Source organism: Zingiber officinale, chromosome 4B, assembly GCF_018446385.1.
Source record: "Zingiber officinale cultivar Zhangliang chromosome 4B, Zo_v1.1, whole genome shotgun sequence".
NCBI lineage: Eukaryota > Viridiplantae > Streptophyta > Magnoliopsida > Zingiberales > Zingiberaceae > Zingiber > Zingiber officinale.
Genome location: NC_055993.1, coordinates 54,786,359 through 54,805,595, shown reverse-complemented (window position 1 = coordinate 54,805,595; position 19,237 = coordinate 54,786,359). Strand labels below are relative to the sequence as shown.

General features: G+C 39.5%; 1 long non-coding RNA gene and 1 other non-coding gene across 5 annotated transcripts; both read right to left on the bottom strand.

The window, feature by feature from the left end:
• Nucleotides 1-377: 377 nt before the first annotated feature.
• LOC121978876 lies at nt 378-483 on the bottom strand. Its single transcript, XR_006111209.1, has one exon. It is a non-coding gene; the product is annotated as a small nucleolar RNA R71 (small nucleolar RNA).
• Nucleotides 484-12,539: 12,056 nt separating this feature from the next.
• Nucleotides 12,540-16,559, bottom strand: LOC121975073. 4 transcript variants are annotated; one of them, XR_006110217.1, is made up of 6 exons: nt 16,418-16,523; nt 16,287-16,346; nt 16,077-16,171; nt 14,625-14,751; nt 14,401-14,475; nt 12,540-12,595 (listed from the first exon to the last, which is right to left on the bottom strand). It is a non-coding gene; the product is annotated as an uncharacterized LOC121975073 (long non-coding RNA). The 4 variants fall into 4 exon arrangements; XR_006110218.1 differs by lacking the exon at nt 12,540-12,595 and adding an exon at nt 12,921-12,939; XR_006110216.1 differs by lacking the exon at nt 12,540-12,595 and having other exon boundaries at nt 14,171-14,475; nt 16,418-16,559.
• Between the last annotated feature and the right edge of the window lie 2,678 nt (nt 16,560-19,237).

Genomic DNA, 19,237 nt, shown 5'->3' with positions numbered 1-19,237 from the left:
TGAACATGGCGAATAGACCACTCAAGGATTATGCAGCACCTTATGCAAGAGGTTTTCGTTCTAGTATTTCAAGACCTTCAGTGGAAGCTAATAACTTTGAGATCAAACCGGCAATTATATCTATGGTGCAGCAGAACCAATTTGGTGGAGGACCTCATGAAGACCCAATCAACACTTAGAGGTCTTTTATGAAATATGTGGTACCATGAAAATGAATGGAGTTCCTTCAGATGCAGTTAGATTATTATTATTTGGGTTTTCTCTAAGAGATAGGGCAAAGCAATGGCTGAATTCTTTGGCCCCTAATAGCATCACCACTTGGGAGCAGTGTGAGCAACAGTTTCTTGATAAATTCTATCCACCAAGCAAAACAGCTCATATGAGGAATTTAATTGCAAGCTTCAAGCAGACTGACTCAGAATCTCTTTTTGAAGCATGGGATAGATACAATAGTATGCTCAGACAATGCCCACATCATGGGTTGGAAAGATGGTTAGTGTTGCACACTTTTTATAATGGTATCAACTATCATACCAAAGTGTCCCTTGATTCAGCTGCTGGAGGGGCACTTATGAACAAAAGTTTAGATGAAGCTGAAGAAATTATTGACAGTGTAGCACAAAATCATCATCAATGGGCAAACGAAAGAAGTGGTGGCTATTCTTCTGTAAACCCAACAATTAAAGCATCAGGGAAGTTTGATGTAGATGCAGTCACTCTTTTGTCTGCAAAATTGGACGCTCTTACAAAGAAATTTGAGAATATGGGGACTAGTTCTAATATGGTCAATGCTATTAGTACATCTTGTGAAGTATGTGGGAGTTCAGAGCATTCAAATGACTCATGTCCATTGGGAGCTATCACTGCACAAATCAATCAACTGGAACAATGTGATGCAATCATGAGTTACAATCAAAGGCAGAACAACCCATACTCAAATACTTATAACCCTGGATGGAAGAGCCATCCCAATTTTTCTTACAGAAATAATCAAGATCAAGGACCATCTATGGGGGCAAGACCAAATTTTCAAGCTGGGCAACAAAATTTTCAACATCTATCTTCTCAAGGCTTACCAAAGTCAAATATTGAAAAGATGCTTGATGAAATTATCTCAAGTCAGAATGAAATGAAGCAAGATTTAGCAAAGCTCATTCAGAGAATGGATAATTCTGAAAAACATCAAAAGATCCAGGATAGTCAAATTGCCCAACTAGCTTCCTCATCATCCAGAGCACAGGGACAACTTCCAGGAAAACCTGATGTGAATCCTATGGAGCATTGCAATAGAATTGAGCTTAGGAGCGGACGGACCTTGGGAGACTCCCAAGTGACTGCTTCAAAAGGGATACAAAAAGAAGAAGAGCTCTCTCCTCTTATACCAAATCAGATTCAAGCTAATGAGGAGAGTATCATTGAGGTTGAAGAGACTCTTCCACTGAACCATCAGAGCAAAGCTGTCCCTTTTCCTCAGAGACGTACAATGCTCAAGAAAGATGAAGAATTTGGCAAGTTTTTAGAAAAAGTTAAGGAAATTTGTGTAGAGGTACCTCTTATTTATGCTATTCTTCAAATGCCTAGATTTGCCAAATTCCTGAAGGATCTCATGTCAAACAAGAGAAGAAGAGGAGAGGTTGAGACCATTGCGCTTAGTGAGGAATGTAGTGCTATTTTGGAGAAGAACACTTCCCCAAAACTAAAGGACCCAGGGAGCTTTTATATTCCTTGCAACATAGGAAAAGAATTTTTTGAAAAAGCTTTTTGTGATTTGGGGGCAAGTGTTAGCCTCATTCCCTATTCAATTTGTAATAAATTAGGTCTCAAAAACATTAAACTTACTACTATGGCACTTCAACTTGCCGATCATTCCTGCAGGTACCCTTTGGGTATTATAGAAGATGTGCCAGTAGAGGTGGATGGGAATGTTATTCCTACAGATTTTGTCGTGTTGGACATGGAAGAGCACCCTCGGATTCCTATCATATTAGGAAGACCTTTCCTTGCTACAGCTGGAGCTATTATCGATGTCAAAAATCATAAGCTTTCTTTGGTAATTGGTAAGGAAAGGTTGGAATATGATTTATCTAATATCTCTAACCATGTCTCGTCTCTTTTAAATGCTTGTAGCAGGACAAGCATTTATAAACTTGAGGAATGGAATTTCCACCCTCATGGAAGGCCACCAAACGAAGGAGACAATGTGGTGGAAGATGTTGGGAGAAGATCTCCCAACAAAAATGAAAAGTATATCTGTCCTCCAAGGGCGAGGAAAAGAAGCGAATGATCTAGATTGGTCAAGCTAAAGACCTTAAACAAGCGCTTCTTGGGAGGCAACCCAAGGGTTCTTTTAGTTAGTTTTGATTTGTATCTTAATTTCTTTTAGTTTGATGCATTCTTTTGATTTTGTTTTCAGGTTAGGTGCAAAACTGAGCTCGGCCGTGTGCTGTACACGGCCAGGCAAAAGTTGCAGAGAAGGGGAGTGCTTGGGCCATGTCATCCAGACACGGCCGTGTAGGATTTCCCGAGGAGAAAAGGGTCTAGGCCGTATCTCAAACACGGCCGTGTAAAGAATCCCGAGAAGAAAGATGGAGAGGCCGTGTCCCAGACACGGCCGTGCGAGGAAACCAGTGGAAGAAGGGGGAAGGCCGTGTGGATATGCACGGCCCGTGTCTGGAATCCAGAGAAGGAAGAGGGGGAGGCCGTGTGGATCTGCACGGCCCGTGTGGGGAGCTATTAAAGTTTTCTTTCTACCTCACACGACCAGATCTTGGCCGTGTTCCGCACACCCCTAACTCTCCAAAACATCTCTTTCTCTCCTAATCTCTTAAAAACTCCTCTCTAATCTCTCAAGATCTCTTAGATCTGGATTCTCTTCCTCTCTAAGACTTGGACTTTTCATTCTCCTAACCTAAGATCTTTGCTCTTTGAAGTTTTGTTCTTTGAGTTTCATTCTTCCAACCCTAGATAATTCTTCCCCTAACTAAACTCATCAAGATGTCTAACATTTTGAAGAAACTTCGCAAAGGAGGTGGTGGATCCAGTGGAGACAAAGAGAAGGAGCCATCAAGGGACAAAGGAAAACAACCAGTAAGGGGCAAAGGCAAAAGGACTTCACGCAACAAAGGTAATGACAATGAATTCAATATTGTGTTTAGAAATGATGATCAAGTAACTAGATTTGCAATTCTTGTCAATAGAATGATAGTGTGTACTAGATATATGGACCCAACCGTTCTTGATATGCTTGGAATTAGGGAAGATGTAGATTTGATGATTGGGTTTTTGGATTGGAGTGATATTATGTACACACATTTGCCTACATATCCTCGTCTTGTTTTGGAATTTTTAAGTTCATTAGATGTCCATTTTAATAATGAAGATGATTATTTTGGAAAAATCTCATTTAGACTAATGAATCAAGATTTTCTATGGGTATTTAGTGACTTTAATTCTTGTTTTGGATTAACCACCGGTAGCCCTCGTAGGTTTGATCCAAGGTTTAATTGGAATCATTTTTGGAATGCAATAACTGGATTAGGTCAACCTTATGAGCCTTCAAGAGCTAAGGCTTCCAATATGCAAAACCCCATCTTTAGGTATCTACATAGAGTCATGAGTAAAACTATTTTTGGTAGAGGAGAGAGTGATGGGGTGGTTAAAAAGATAGAGCTTTATGCTTTATGAGCTATGCTTTATAAGGTTGAGTTTGATTCTGGTTTTCATTTTGTTCAAACCTTATTAAGATCGGCTAGGGCATTATCGGGATCAATTGTTTTTGGTGGTTTGATTACCCGAATAGCTTATAATTTAAATCTTGATGTTGATGGGTTGGAAATAATTCATGGTAATGACATGATTGACATTGATGCATGTCTTGCTATGAAAATGATCGTTCGGGATGAGAATGAGTTCGCGTTTCCTAGGAGGAGTGGCTCTCCTTTACCCCTTCCTTTTCCTGAACGAACTACTATTCGTAACCCGGCTAATTGGGTAATTTCTGAGTTAGATTTTGAGGATAACCCTTCTATACCTGGAGACACTGAGCCACATCATGAGCCCTCGTCATATGGACACCCGCAGCCTTCTAGTTTTATGGAGCCCGCTAGACATTCTTTTGCATATGGCACGGGATCTTCTAGGTTTGATTTTTCAGATTTTCGTACGTCTCTAGAATCACTTCATGAGAAGCAAGATTCCCAACGGAAAATGTTGGAAGGGCGCTTCTCTTTATCTGATGATCAGTTTAGGAAGGTACAAAATCATTTTCAGTTTACGAGGAATTTTCAAGGTCAAGTGGCTAAGTTTGTGCAGGATTATGATACTGATCAGGCTAGGATGAGAGATTTTATGCAGAGTATGATGCTTACTAGCCAACAAGTAGATGCTTTATATGAGTATCATAGATCCTTGGGTGAGATTCCAGGTTTTCCTAGTTTTCCTATTGGCCAACCACATCGTAGACCTCCTTTCCCTCGTCCACCTCCACCTCCTCCACCGTTTTGATTTCATCGGGACGATGAAAAGTTTAAGTCTGGGGGGGTGTTATGTACTGTTTAGTTTGGTTTTCAGTTTTTTTTATTTTTGTTAGTTTTTCATGTTGGTTCTTATTTTCATTGCTTGTTGCTTTATTGTGCTTGTTTTCGAAATAATCATGGCAAAAAATTTTTTGAGATCATCAAATCTTCACTTATATGCTTTCTTGGATTCAAGTGAAATGTTAGCACGATTATTGTCTTGATTCATGATGTTCGAATGATGCTAGTAATAAACTTTGTGTAGTTCTTTTTTTCTATCTTGGGAAGCATTAGTAAGCTAAGAATCTTATGGTGATGAGTTTTAGTTTTGGTTCAACCTTAAGGATTTTATCTTCACTACACTTGTGCTTGATGCTTGAATAGTTGATGTCATTGAAATAGTCATGATTCATCTTGTTTGCTTTGTACTTGGTTTCCATGGTGATTTCTCAACTTTCATTTTGGTTACTGGATGAGGCTCAAATCATTAAAGCTCATTTGGAAAAATTAAAATATCCCAACATGTGTGCTAAAAGTACATTTGTGAATAAGTTTTGCACAATGCAAACACTTAAAAAATAATAATAATAATAATAATAATGGATATAAAAAATAGTTGTCATGAGTGGAATCTAGCAAGTCACCCCTTTGAGACCGAGTTAGGTTACTGGGGAAATGACTGCTTAGCTTCCCTTGAGATTGAGCACACCTTTGAGACCTTGGATTAGTTGAGAAATATGAACAAAGTGAATGGTGAGTAAGTGCCTATCACTGGTAACTTGTCTTTCACTGGAAACACTAGGAATTCAAATTTGATGACGACTTGACTAGGACATGGATTGAAACTTGAAGGGTGTTGAGTTACCTTTACACTGTGCACAAGATTCTTATGCTTGAACCATACTTTACTTGTTTCCTTGATCATGCTTGTTAATGAAACTTTTTGATAGAATTAGGAAAGTGCACCAGGTTTTATGAATGTGTTGTAGAACTTATGAATTTAGACTGCAGCATTTTGCTTGAGGACAAGCAAAGGTTTAAGTCTGGGGGTGTGATGTGCGTAGATTATATACTCTTTTATGCATGTTTTTACGCACATTTACATACTTTGAGCATGCTTGATCTATGCATTTTTATACTTCCAGCTTTCCTTTTAGCATATTTACTCTTTTGGTTCGGAGATCTGCTTTTTGTGCATTTTTTGTACACAGGAATTGAAATTTGTGAAGATTATGCGTCCTCGGGCAAGTTTGGAAGTAATTGAAGGGAGAGAGCATCAGGCCGTGTACTACACATGGCCGTGTAGTCTTAACAGGAAGGAAAGAGGACATGGCCGTGCGAATATCACACGGCCGTGTCTTAATTTGAAGAAATTAGAACAGATGCCTTACATGGCCGTGTGGATCTACACGACCGTGTGAGGTTTCCAGAGGCTAAGCAGGTGACGGCCGTGTGCATCACACGGCAGTGTGAAGTTTCCAGAGACCAAGCAGGTGGTGGCCGTGTGCACCACACGGCCGTGTAACATTTCCAGAGAGCAGGAGGGTCTTGGCCATGTGCACCACACGGCCGTGCAGTTTTGGCAAAGAAGGAAGAGGACATGGCCGTGTGAATCTCACACGACCGTGTCACGGGGCCGTGTGGCGCCCGATTTCCTCCTCTATTTAAACTCTCCTTCATGAATTGAAAGGGGATCTCTCCCCCTTTGGGAGAAGGCAAGATTTGGTGGTTTCCTCCCATTCTTGGGAGGATTTCTGGGTGATTCTAAGGGGGTTCTTGACGATTTCGACTCCGGAGCGAGGATTGGATCCGAAGACGAGGCTTCTTCGTAGATAAGTTTTCTCTTTCCCCCTTTTCTTGGTTTCTTGGATTGGGGATTTAAGAAATGCTTGTAATCTTCATTTCTTCGGATATTCTTCCTCGATTCATGGAGTAGATCTTGTATTCTAGGATTAAGGGAGTATTTGTATGATGGATTGATGTAATCTCTTATGGATTTGCCATTTTCTTGTTTCAATGACATTGTCTTGCTTGTATCAATTAGATCTTGAATGGTTAATGGTGGTTTGTGCTTAATTCTCATTCTTGATTAATTGTTTGGATTTCTTGTGGACTTTGTAAAGATAAACTCTCACTCGATCATCCGAGGGATTCACGTGACAGGCAAGCCCGTGTAAGGACGTTTGAGAGATAATCTTGAAGAGGAAATAGGAATTTTCAAGAGAGTAGGATGGATCTTGTGATTAGTTTCTTGTATCTTGATAGATTAATAAGTTGTGGGCTTCTATGTTGATATCCGAGGAAGGCATAGTAATAGGTGCGCTTCTGTGTAAGGACAACGTAGGTTCACGTCTAATTGATCATATTTAGATACATTTCTCAGTCCTTAGCCGGTTATCTATTGCAAGAGAGAACCGGCAACTTTCTACAAGTGTTAGGCAATTGAGGGATAAGAAGTGGTGAACCATTTACATTCAAGAAATCTTACAAAGAAACCAACACTCCTAGAATCTCCCTTTATCATAACCCAAAACACTAAATTCTTGTTTGTTGATCTATAACATTAGATTTGTTTACCTTCACTTTGCATTTGAAACGATTGGATAGTTGTTTAGCTAATTCGCATTGAGACATTCCTAGTGCTTGTTCCAGTCCTTGTGGATACGATAATCTTTTATATTACTTGCAACATTTCCGTACACTTACGGAGCGTGACATATACCTAATGAGTTTCTCCTACTATAGGTTTAGCCAATACAGGGAGAGTAGACAAATAATCTTTCAATTCTTGGAAAACCTTATCACATTCTTCATTCCACTGAAATTTATTGGCCTTTCTAAGTATTTTAAGGAAATGGAAGCTACGATCGGCCGATCTAGAAGGAATCTAGACAAGGTTATAATCCGGCCTGTCAGTCTCTGAGCTTCCCTCATATTGCGTGGTGGCTCCATGTTCTGCAGTGCATTGACCTTGCTCGGGTTGGCCTCTATCCCTCGTTCGGTCACCATATATCCTAGGAACTTCCCCCCTTGTGCGCCGAATAAACATTTGTTCAGATTTAAATTGAGTCCATATTGCCTTAATGTCTTGCAGGTCTCTTCTACATCCCTGCACAGATCAGCAGCTTGAAGAGACTTAATTAAGATGTCATCAACATATACTTCCATATTTCTACCAATCTGCTTCTGGAAGACCTTATTCATAAGCCTTTGATAGGTTGCTCCTGCATTTTTTAGTCTGAAAGGCATAACATTATAACAATAAGTACCTTCAGATGTTATAAAACTGACCTTTTCTTGATCTTCTTTAGCTAAGGGAACCTGATGATAGCCCTGATAAGCATCTAGCATAGAGATGTATTCACATCCCACAGTGGAGTATACCAATTGATCGATCCTGGGTAACGGATAGTAGTCTTTCGGGCAAGCTCTGTTGAGATCCCGGAAATCAATGCATACTCGTCATTTGTTTCCAGGCTTAGAGACTAACACCACATTAGCTAGCCAGCTTGGAAATTGTACTTCCCTGATGTAACCGGCTTTCATAAGTTTAGTTATTTCTTCTTTGATGATCTGGTTTTGTTCCGCACTAAAACTCCTTTTTCTCTGCATGACCGGGCGGGCATCTGGGAAGACATGCAAGGAATGCTCCATGACTGTAGGAGAAACGCCCGAGAGTTCTTTGGGAGTCCAGGCAAATATATCATTATTCTTCTTCAAGCGTTACACCAATTCGGTTTTCAGAGCAGGATCAAGATCAACCGCTATATATGTAGTAGCTTCAGGCCGACCGGCCTGGATTTGAACTTCTTCCTTCTTTTCATAAACCAGGACGGGCTGCTTCTCCCGAATGGCATTAACCTCCATTCTTTGAATCTTTCGAGTGGTGTTAGCTTCAGTTCAAATTATTTCCACATAACACTTTCGGGCTGTCTTCTGATCTCATCGCACCTCCCCGACTTGGTCATCCACAGGAAATTTAATCTTCTGACAAAAAGTAGAAACGACCGCCCTAAACTCGTTTAAGGCGGGTCGACCCAGTATAACATTATAAGAGGATGGAGCATCCACTACCATGAAATAAGATCTTCTTGTTCTCATAAGAGGCGCTTCTCCCAGAGATATGGCCAACTTTATTTGACCCAGCGGTTGTACTTCGTTGCCTGTGAATCCATATAGCGGAGTAACGATTTGTTGAAGCTCACTAGGATCGATTTGCAGTTGATCGAAAGCCTTCTTGAATATAATATTGATAGAACTGCCTGTGTCTATGATGGTACGAGAAATAGTGTAGTTGGCTATCACAGCTTTGATGATCAGGGCATCATCATGGGGTATTTCTACCCCCTCAAGATCCCTGGGCCCAAAACTTATTTCGGGACCGGCCGCTCGTTCCATACTACATCCCACGGCATGAATTTCCAATCTTCGGGCATGTACTTTTCTGGCTCTATTAGAATCCCCATCAGTGGGTCCGCCCGCAATCATATTGATATTGCCCCAAGCAGCATTACTCCTATTTTCTTCCTGCCAAGTCGTCACAGCTTCAGAGGGTGCTTTCTCCGACACTTGGCTGGTACCGGCCGGGACTGGTATTGCCTCCTGCCGAGGCTCGACCGGGCGATATTCTAGTTTGAGTGGACTTTGCTGCCTGGGGTACTACTGTCGATAATAGTTCTGCCTCTGATAACGCTCCCTATTAGCTCGTTTATTTCTTAAAACAAAACAGTCTTCAGTATGATGACTGCTAGTTTTATGATAAGTGCACCATCTCCTTAGTGCCTCTGGCTGTATCTCCACATGTTGTACAGCTTGTGGACGATACTCTGGTTGTCGATGGGGTGGATGAGTTATTCTAGGCCCTCTTGGTGGAGGCACAGGGGCCGGAGCTTTCTCCTTAACTTGGGTAGGAGAAGAGGTAACACCCTCCTTTCTGCGAGCAGCTTGAGCTTCCTCTACATTAATGAACTCGGTGGCACGCTCAATCAAGGAATCAAAATTAATAGGAGGATTCCTTACTAAATCTTTAAAGAAATCATTATCATTTAAACCTTGAGAGAAAGTGCTAACTAATATTTCAGTGGTAGCATTAGGTACATCAATAGCTACCTGATTGAATCTTTTGATGTATGCTCAGATGGACTCTTTAGATGCTTACTTAATTGAAAACAGGCTCCAAGGAGTTTTATGATACCTTTTGTTACTAGAGAAATGGTGCAAAAAGACTTTCTTAAAATCCTTAAATTTCCAAATAAACTTCTCTGGCAATCTCTTGAACCAGCGCTGTGCAGCTCCTCCGAGGGTAGTGAGAAACATCCGACACTTCACCCCGTCAGAGAATTGTTGTAATAATGCTACGTTCTCGAATTTCAACAGATGATCTTCTGGATCTGTTGTTCCAATGTATTCCCTGATCTGAAGATTTTGATACCGCTTAGGAAGCGGATCATCTAGTACACATTGAGAGAATAGGGAGATGACCTTTTCTGGTGAGCTATCACTAGTTATCATTTTGATCTTACATTTTTCTCTATCTGGTACTTCACCAGAGGACTCTTGGAACACGGGTCTCTTGCCCCGTTAATCCATGGGAGTGAGAAGAAAGGCTCGTGGACGTCTTGTCGGAGAAACAACAGCTGGAGGAAAATACGCATGTTCTTCTTCTTCCAGCTCCTTTCCTTTCCGATGCTCGGTAGTTGATATTTCTGGATTATGAGCTGTTGGTAGAGTAGCCCCGATGTGGGCTTGAAGTTGTTGTTGCTGCTGTTGTAAGGCTTTTTGAACGTGAGAATTGATGAGGAGATCCAAATCCTCACGACTGATAGTGAGTAGGTTTGATTTTTCGGCTTCTTCCACACTGTAGTCTCAGATTTAGGTGAAGTTTCCACAGATGGCGCCAAATTTGATCCTGTCTGAGAAGCTGGACACGACGCAGATGCGGAAGAAGGAAACCCACCATGCTGATGAAAAATAATGTCCGCAGAATACCGATCCGAGAAACCCAAAGCGGATCGGGAGAAATAGAGTCACCGAAAGTCCTCCTCGCATGAAGACCCGATGACGAAGAAGAAATCCAAATCTGAAGAGAAGAAACCCAAATCCGAAGCTTCCAAGACTTCCTGCGCACAAGAGACCAACCAACGCTATCGTCAGTGACCTAAGACCGGGGTGGGAATCCCTGTCTAGGCCCTCCGACGCTCAAGTCAGTGATCTCTCTCGGTGTGGAAGAAGGAAGAAGAAGATGAATAGTAGCTGGAAATTAGGGTTATGAAGGTGTGCAATGATGTGAACTTGCCTAGCCAACGGAGAGGACTCCCCCTTTTATACCACTTCATATAACCTTCGTAGTCATGAAGTGGACCCCGGTTTGTTAGAGTTTGTTATGAGATGACGTCAGCCGCGTACTTGTAATAAATGACTTTTAAGGAATCTTTCTTGTACCCCAGATGTACCTCCTTTGTCGTTTAGCACCTGCAAAATAATCTAAAAGCACATTTCCCACCGAGATATTTAACGCCTGTCATGTGATCACATATTACAGATATTATCATTAATTAGCCTATTTGAAATGTTTATCTCTATTCTTTCTCATGAGACTTCTGTCCGTGCTATTTTATGTTATCTATCCTACCTAGCAATAGGCCATATTTTATCAGGTATTTTTCCAAGGTGTTGGTCGACCTGGCTAATAGTAACCTTAGGACGTGTCGCGATCGATACTATTCTACATGCTTCAGAAGTATCTCCCGGCCGATATTAGCCTACCTCCTTTGAGGTATATAGATCTTCCTCCTGGGAAGCATATTTCGGTCGATATAGACTTACTTCTTATGTCCTCGCCGATATTAGCCTACCTCCTTTGAGGTATATAGATCTTCCTCAAGGGAAGTATATTTCGGTCGATATAGACTTACCTCTTATTGAGGTATGTCCCGACCGATATTAGCCTACCTCCTTTGAGGTGTATAGATCTTCCTTCTGGGAAGCATATTTCGGTCGATATAGACTTACCTCTTATTGAGGTATGTCCCGGCCGATATTAGCCTATCTCCTTTGAGGTATATAGATCTTCCTCCTGGGAAGCATATTTCGGTCGATATAGACTTATGTCTTATTGAGGTATATCCCGGTCGATATTAGCCTACCTCCTTTGAGGTATATAGAACTTCCTCCTGGAAGCATATTTCGGTCGATATAGACTTACCTCTTATTGAGGTATGTCCCGGCCGATATTAGCCTACCTCCTCTGAGGTATATATAGATCTTCTTCCTAGTAAGTATATTTCGGTCGATATAGACTTATCTCTTATTGAGGTATATCCCGGTCGATATTAGCCTATCTCCTTTGAGATATATAGATCTTCCTCCTGGAAGCATATTTCGGTCGATATAGACTTACCTCTTATTGATATATGTCCCGGCCGATATTAGCCTACCTCCTCTGAGGTATCACTACAAGAAAAAAGCTAATAGACAACGCTTTTAAAGCGTTGTCTTTGTGTCTGAAAAAGCGTTGTTAAAGGCACTGTTGTTAAAAGTCTGCTCAACGACAACGCTTTTAAAGTGTTGTCGTTTGTAGCAAAGACAACGCTTTAAAAGCGTTGTGTATTTTTTGCAAAAACATCATCTTTGCAACGCTTTAAAAGCGTTGTTGTTTTTGGCAAAGACAACACCTGTGCAACGCTTTAAAAGCGTTGTCTTTTTAAAATAAAAATAAAAATAATCTATTTACAAATTTTTTTTTTTTATATTTACAAAACTATTAATTTTTTTTTACCATGTCTAGATTTGAATTTGACATATAAAATAACATTAATTAGCTCAACTAATGATTTCAAACTCGTACCAAAACAATAGAATTCAATTACAAAGTATTAGTATTTACAGGAGAATTCAATTATACACAAAGACTAAATAGTTATGTTTCAAAGTAGATAGTGACATTCGAATTTAAACCAAAAAAAGCACAAAATAGCTAGCCGGCCTCGAAGACAACGATCTGCATGCTTACTTTTACTAGATATACTGATCAAAAAGGATTGTCGGCTTGAGACTGGGACAAAACACCTACCACAGTGTATCTGTCACATAAAACAATACCATCAATATTATGCAAAAGAAATTTTAGGTGGTAAAAGCTGAAACAAAGGTCACAGTTCACACCATACAATAATAAATTTGGATTGAGAAATACAAAATAATCTTATCGAATAATACACTATTTTGTGAACTTGGTTTATTTTTCTTATATTCTTTAGAAGCTTATGTTTAATTACTTAGATACGAAATCTAGCTTTAACTGTGGATGATCTCAGGAACAAGAGGGTCGTCTGGATTTGAGTCGATCAGAAGAGAGTAAATCGAGAGAACCTTGGAGATGGTCAATGCAGATGCTTCTATTTGAGTTGATGTTAGGGTGGTAAACCTGCAATATGATGAAAGAGTAACCTCATAGTAATGATAACTAAATCCCACTGCGAAAAGGCAAATTATCTTATCTATAAGATAGTTTAATTAAGTTTTGAATACTTCTTGAAAGCTACTGCAGAAGGATGAAATAACATTTTTGCCATTACAAATCTTTCATCAATATGCCATTTAAGTCACATCAATATGCATCCTTCTCTACCTATATATCTTTCATAAATATCATTAGTTTAACCTTAAATCAAGTTAATCATGTCAGGTCAGCATATATATCTATAATAGCTTTATCAAAATCTTGATAAATAGACATCAATCTTCTGCTAGCCATTATCTATTTGGATTTTAAGGAAAGCTCTGCAGGAACAGAAGGATCACGTTATAATTCACTATCATGTATCTACATGACTAAAATAAACCAATAAGAAAAGCTAGGACACAACTGGTGCAAAGTAGAAACTACAGAGGAGGTTCATGAACTAGCAGATAGCTAGGTAAATTATAGTAGAGAACAGAAAAGGGAAAAAGTGCTAAGAACACCATTCTAACCAGCAATATTTTTTCCAACAGGTAACATGAATAAAATCAACAAAGGGAAAAGAACAAATGAAAAGCTTCCTACTGCTACTGACATGTGTGGTGTGGACTGTTCCTGGGACCAGCTCAAATAAATAATTTTTAAGAGAATTTCTATTGTTTAATCTGCAATGTTCGGAACAAGATCATAAATTCTTTGTTGTGCAATATAGTGAGTGATTCAAAAACTTCTTCCCAAATCATAGCATACAATTAGATTGATTCATGATGCCCTGCAATTGTCAATGACCAATAGTAGTTTGCCAAAGCTCATGACTAGTACTGGATTGCAGGAATGAAGATTTCTACGTATTCCACACATAACTAACCAGTGTCATCATATCTTCAATTGGATATTGTGTTCATGCCAAGTATCCCACTACATTTTTGTTACAGTCATTTATTCATAAATATTGTGTCATAATAAAAGAAAAGTACAATATCAAATGCCAAAATAATACAATTCTAAGTTTCAACAGATCTATTCAGAACTTTAGTAATTAACCTTGTTTTTTTTTTCAACTTCCTAGTCTTAGATCTTGACTTTACAGGTTCATAAAGTTAATCACAAGCAAAGGCATAGAGGGAATGCTGTAACCTATGGAACTCAAAAGAAAAAGAAAACAAGTAGTGAATCTCATAACATTGAAAGACAAGTAGTGAAAAGATAATTAGAAAGACAAGTAGTGAATCTCATAACATTTCTTTAACTTTAAGAGTATAGGAAAAAACTAACAAGGGTAGATTGCATCTCATAAGATGTACTAAGCATTGGAAGGGAAAGACAAGCATAGATGAAAATGGATTCCAAAGAAGTAAGAAGTTGCTTTTTGCTAAAGATAATGAACTTACATAAACTTTAGCTAAAACATGGTAATGAACTTACATAAACTTGAGCACACCTACTCATAAACATGATCTTGTATACATTCTGCCAACTCCGATCGCACCTCATCAATTTCTTCTCGAGAATACAAAGGATAGAGATACCATTATCAATAAGGTAAATAAGATGACTTGGAAATGGAAGAAAAACAAAAGACAAAAATCCAGCAATTTAACAGGATCAACAATACCTAAAAAAATACACCTTGGTCATAGGATTGATACCTTTTCATTGCCTGCCCTGAGAGCCAGCTTATCAATAAAGGTAAGTTGCCACTGCTATTTGCCGCTTTGTTGGATCTTTACTATTAAAATCTCTTGTATAGTTTCTTCAAATATTTTGTATATAATCCTGCAACACAAATATAAGAGGAACAAAACTGTATTATTCAATAGAAAAATGAACAATTACACCCTATAGATATAGGACTTCAACATTATACCTGAACACAATAACCAATTGAGACTTACCAATTAGTACTAAACCTCCCCTCACACTGAAGCATAGAGATACCGTTAAGTACAATGCTTTCACAAAATCAAAAGATTTGATGCTCATATTTAGATACATGAGGAGGGATTCACAGGAAGGCAAAAAGGAGGAAGAGTTTCACAGGTTGAAGAGTGATGAGATTTTCTTAATCAGGATTAGCACTGAAATTAAGATTAGGAGGAGCTGTGCTACTGCATACAAGGCCCACAATCTTGGAAAGTAGCATGTTGAGCCAAAACACCATCAAGTATTTGCATGCATTGGTAACCACTTTAAAGATGATGCTGGACATGTTCAAAGCAATGCACAACACTAGGCAGTGGGGTTGAGATGAGGTGAATCGTCAAAGGCGGATAGGAGAGGGGTGTTGAGGGGACATGACTTGGGGAGACACAGTGGACAAGTTTGACTGTAAAACTTCTATAAGAGGTCACAGATTATGGTAGTTGCCATCAGGATCACTAAGGAGAGAGATCACCATTTCCATGATTAGGAGTGGAGAATGATTGTTTGAGAACATAAAAGAAAGATTTTGTAACATTAATATATGAGAAGGTGGCAAGGTCACTGCATCATATGAAATCCATAGCCTCTTCGCCAATGCATGGAACATGGCTTAATGCTAAGTTAAGAGCAATAAAATTGTACAACAAGTGAAAAATGAACTTACACATACATATAGGAAACCAACATAACTAACATAATAATAACAATGCAGGACTAAACTATTATGTCAAACAACATATACGTGAAAAAGATCTGACAATCACTAATGAATGAGGACTATCAGAAAACCATAAGTGCTTGCTTTTGCTACCTATGAAGTGAAAGCATAGTACACAGGTCAAAACACATTCAAATTATACATTCAAGAAAAAATAAGAATGAAACTGTTTAGCTTCAACAACCTGGCTTTCTCATATTTCTCTTTGTCACTTTGCCCTTTTAATGAACTACTCGCTGCCAGAAAGACATACTTGAACTCTTTTGGATTTATGGGATCATTCCAGAATGCCAACCATGTGTATCATGTTTTACTTCTTTCCATCTGAAAATAATCAAACTGTGAAATAAGAATGACCCCTATAAATGTAATTTGACTCTGACAGGCTATACCAACTACCAACAAGTTCAATCTACTTGGTTCCTTCTTCACTCAAGTTTTTCTCAGTTAACTACTTTACCTTTCACCAGGTATTGAGCATTCCGGAATTGGTGCATCTTTTCCTATATTGATTGTAATATCTCTTGGCTTAATTCTGTTTTTTAGTTTTCCCATCTAAAATCATAGGAAACCAACAGTAAGTTAGTGGAAGATAACAGGATTCTTGAAATTGAAATCAAACCAGACAGCCAAAAACAACTAAAGTAGATACATGACAAGGAAATATGACCTTTGGATGCTCTCCTCGGCCACGAAATAACCCTGGTGGTTCCACTCTGAAGTTCCCAACCTAAAATAGACACATTTGTTAGTAGTCAGCATAAAAATAATACAGATTTGATAAGCATCACTGATATTGACGTTAAACACTTGGAGGAAGCCTCAGTCGTTGAAATGTTAACAAAGATGCAATGTGTTCATATGAGTTAACAATTTGGAGGAAGGTGAGGAGTAGGAAGAGGCAGCAGCAGCAACCCTTGAAGGAGGCAGCGGAGGAAGAGGAGGAGGAAGGGGTGGTGATGGGCGTGCCGAGGTAATGGCTCTGCCTCCGAGGGTCGGGCGGAGGGTGTGGGCGTTGGTGGTGGCCGCAGTTGGGAAGGTTGTTGGGCGTCGTCATCGCCGGCGAAATCCACCACCGCACTTCCCGATTCCTGAGAGGGGTCTGTGCGGCAGTGAAGAGCTATCGGCCGGTGGTGAGGAAGGAGAGACGGCCGGCGGTGGGAGGTCGTGTGCCCTAGCTGTGCGAGAGGAGATGTCGCGAATAATCACCAGCACTGTGTCGTCGCATGGGTAAAGGAAACGAAGTTTTCTCCTCCTTTAATTTGGGTCGTCCATATTGTGATGAAGATGGATGAAGATCCAGCCGTCAGATCTTGAGATAAGCGGTCTAGATCACTTAAGATTGAGATGATAACTTGACAATAGACAACACTTTTTTAAAAACGTTGTCGTAGACACTAAAAAAAAAGCTATTAGACAACGCTTTTTACGAAGCGTTGTCTTTGACCCAAAAAAATCACTAATAGACAACGGTTTTTAGAAAAGCGTTGTCTATTAATAAGAAAATAATGAAATAGACAACACTTTTCACTAAAAGCGTTGTTAAAAAAAAATAGACAACGCTTTTTAAAAAAAGCGTTGTCGTTTAAGTGTTGTAGAATCATAATTTTCTTGTAGTGTATATAGATCTTCTTCCTAAGAAGTATATATCGGTCGATATAGGCTTACCTCTTATTAAGGTAAGTCCCGGCCGATATTAGCCTATCTCCTTTGAGATATATAGATCTTCCTCCTAGGAAGCATATTTCGGTCGATATAGACTTACCTCTTATTGATATATGTCCCGACCGATATTAGCCTACCTCCTTTGAGGTATATAGATCTTCCTCCTGGGAAGCATATCTTGATTGATATAGCCTTACCTCTTATTGAGGTATGTCCTGGCTGATATTGGCCTACCTCCTTTGAGGTATATAGATCTTCCTCCTGGAAAGCATATTTCGGTCGATATAGACTTTCCTATTATTGAGGTATGTCCCGGCCGATATTAGCCTATCACCTTTGAGGTATATAGTGTTAGCTAGAGCCATAGAGCCAATCATTTGATGATTATATTTTTGGACTTGTTGTATCATATTCTATATAAATAAAGACATTTGGTTTTTGGTTATTATACTTACTTGTATTGGTGCCAAATAAACAAAGTATAATAACGTCCTTGAGTAGAAGGTTCTTACCTATATCAATCGATTGGTTGAATCGATAGTGAGATGATATAGGGAACACTACTCTTAATCATTCCTAGTCGTGGGTATTAGTGTTATAGAAGTCAACCTCTCTATTTCTTCATCGTGGGTATTAGATACCGGATGTGCTTCGCACATTTGTACTAATGTACAAGCGCTGAGAAATAGAAAGGCATTGACGAAGGGTGAGATAGACCTATGAATAGGCAATGGAGCACGGGTTGCTGCTATTGCTGTAGGAACTTACCATCTATCTCTGCCCTCTGGGCTTGTACTAGAATTAGATGATTGTTGTTATGTGTCGGCTTTAACTAAGAACATTATATCTGTTTCTTATTTGGACAAGAAAGGTTTTTCGTTTATAATAAAGAACAAATGTTGTTCCGTCTATTTAAACGAAATGTTCTATTGTAGTGCACCCCTGATAAACGGACTCTATATTCTAGACCTTGAGAGTCCTATCTATAACATTAGTACCAAGAGGTTCATGTCAAGTGTCATGAACCAAACCTATCTCTGGCACTGTCGCTTAGGTCATATAAATGACAAGCGCTTATCCCAGCTCCATAAGGATGGTTTGCTGGACTCATTTGATTTTGAATCTTAAGAGACATGCGAGTCATGCCTACTAGGCAAGATGACCAAGACTCCCTTTAGTGGGCACAGCGAAAGAGCGACTGATTTGTTAGGACTCATACATAGTGATATATGTGGCCCTTTCAATGTCGCTGCTAGAGGCGGTTATAGGTACTTCATCACATTTACTGATGACTTCAGTAGATATGGTTATGTGTACTTGATGACACATAAGTCTGAATCCTTTGAAAAGTTCAAAGAATTCAAGAATGAAGTATAAAACCAGCTTGGCAAGAGTATTAAGATACTTTGATCCGATCAAGGTGGAGAATACCTTAGCCATGAGTTCTGTGACTACCTAGCTGAGTGTGGGATTCTATCCCAACTCACTTCTCCTGGAACACCACAGTGGAATGGTGTATCTGAAAGGAGAAATCGTACCCTATTAGATATGGTGCGATCTATGATGAGTCACACAGATCTTCTCACATACCTTTGGGGTTATACTCTAGACACGGCAACTTTTATACTTAACCGAGTTCCATCCAAGGCCGTGATAAAGACACCATATAGGATATGGGCTGGGAGAGATGCCCAAGTGCCTTTCATGAGAATTTGGGGTTGTGAGGCTTGTGTTAGACGTTAAGTCTCAGACAAGTTAGGACCCAAATCCGACAATTGCTAATTTATTGGATATCCCAAGGAAACTAAGGGATATTACTTCTATATTCCCAGTCAGCACAAGGTAGTTGTGGCAAAGACTGGGGTCTTTCTAGAAAGGGACTTTGTTTCTAGAAAGACTAGTGCGAGCACGTTCGATCTTGAAGAAGTTCAAGATGCGAACAATAGCACTGATGCC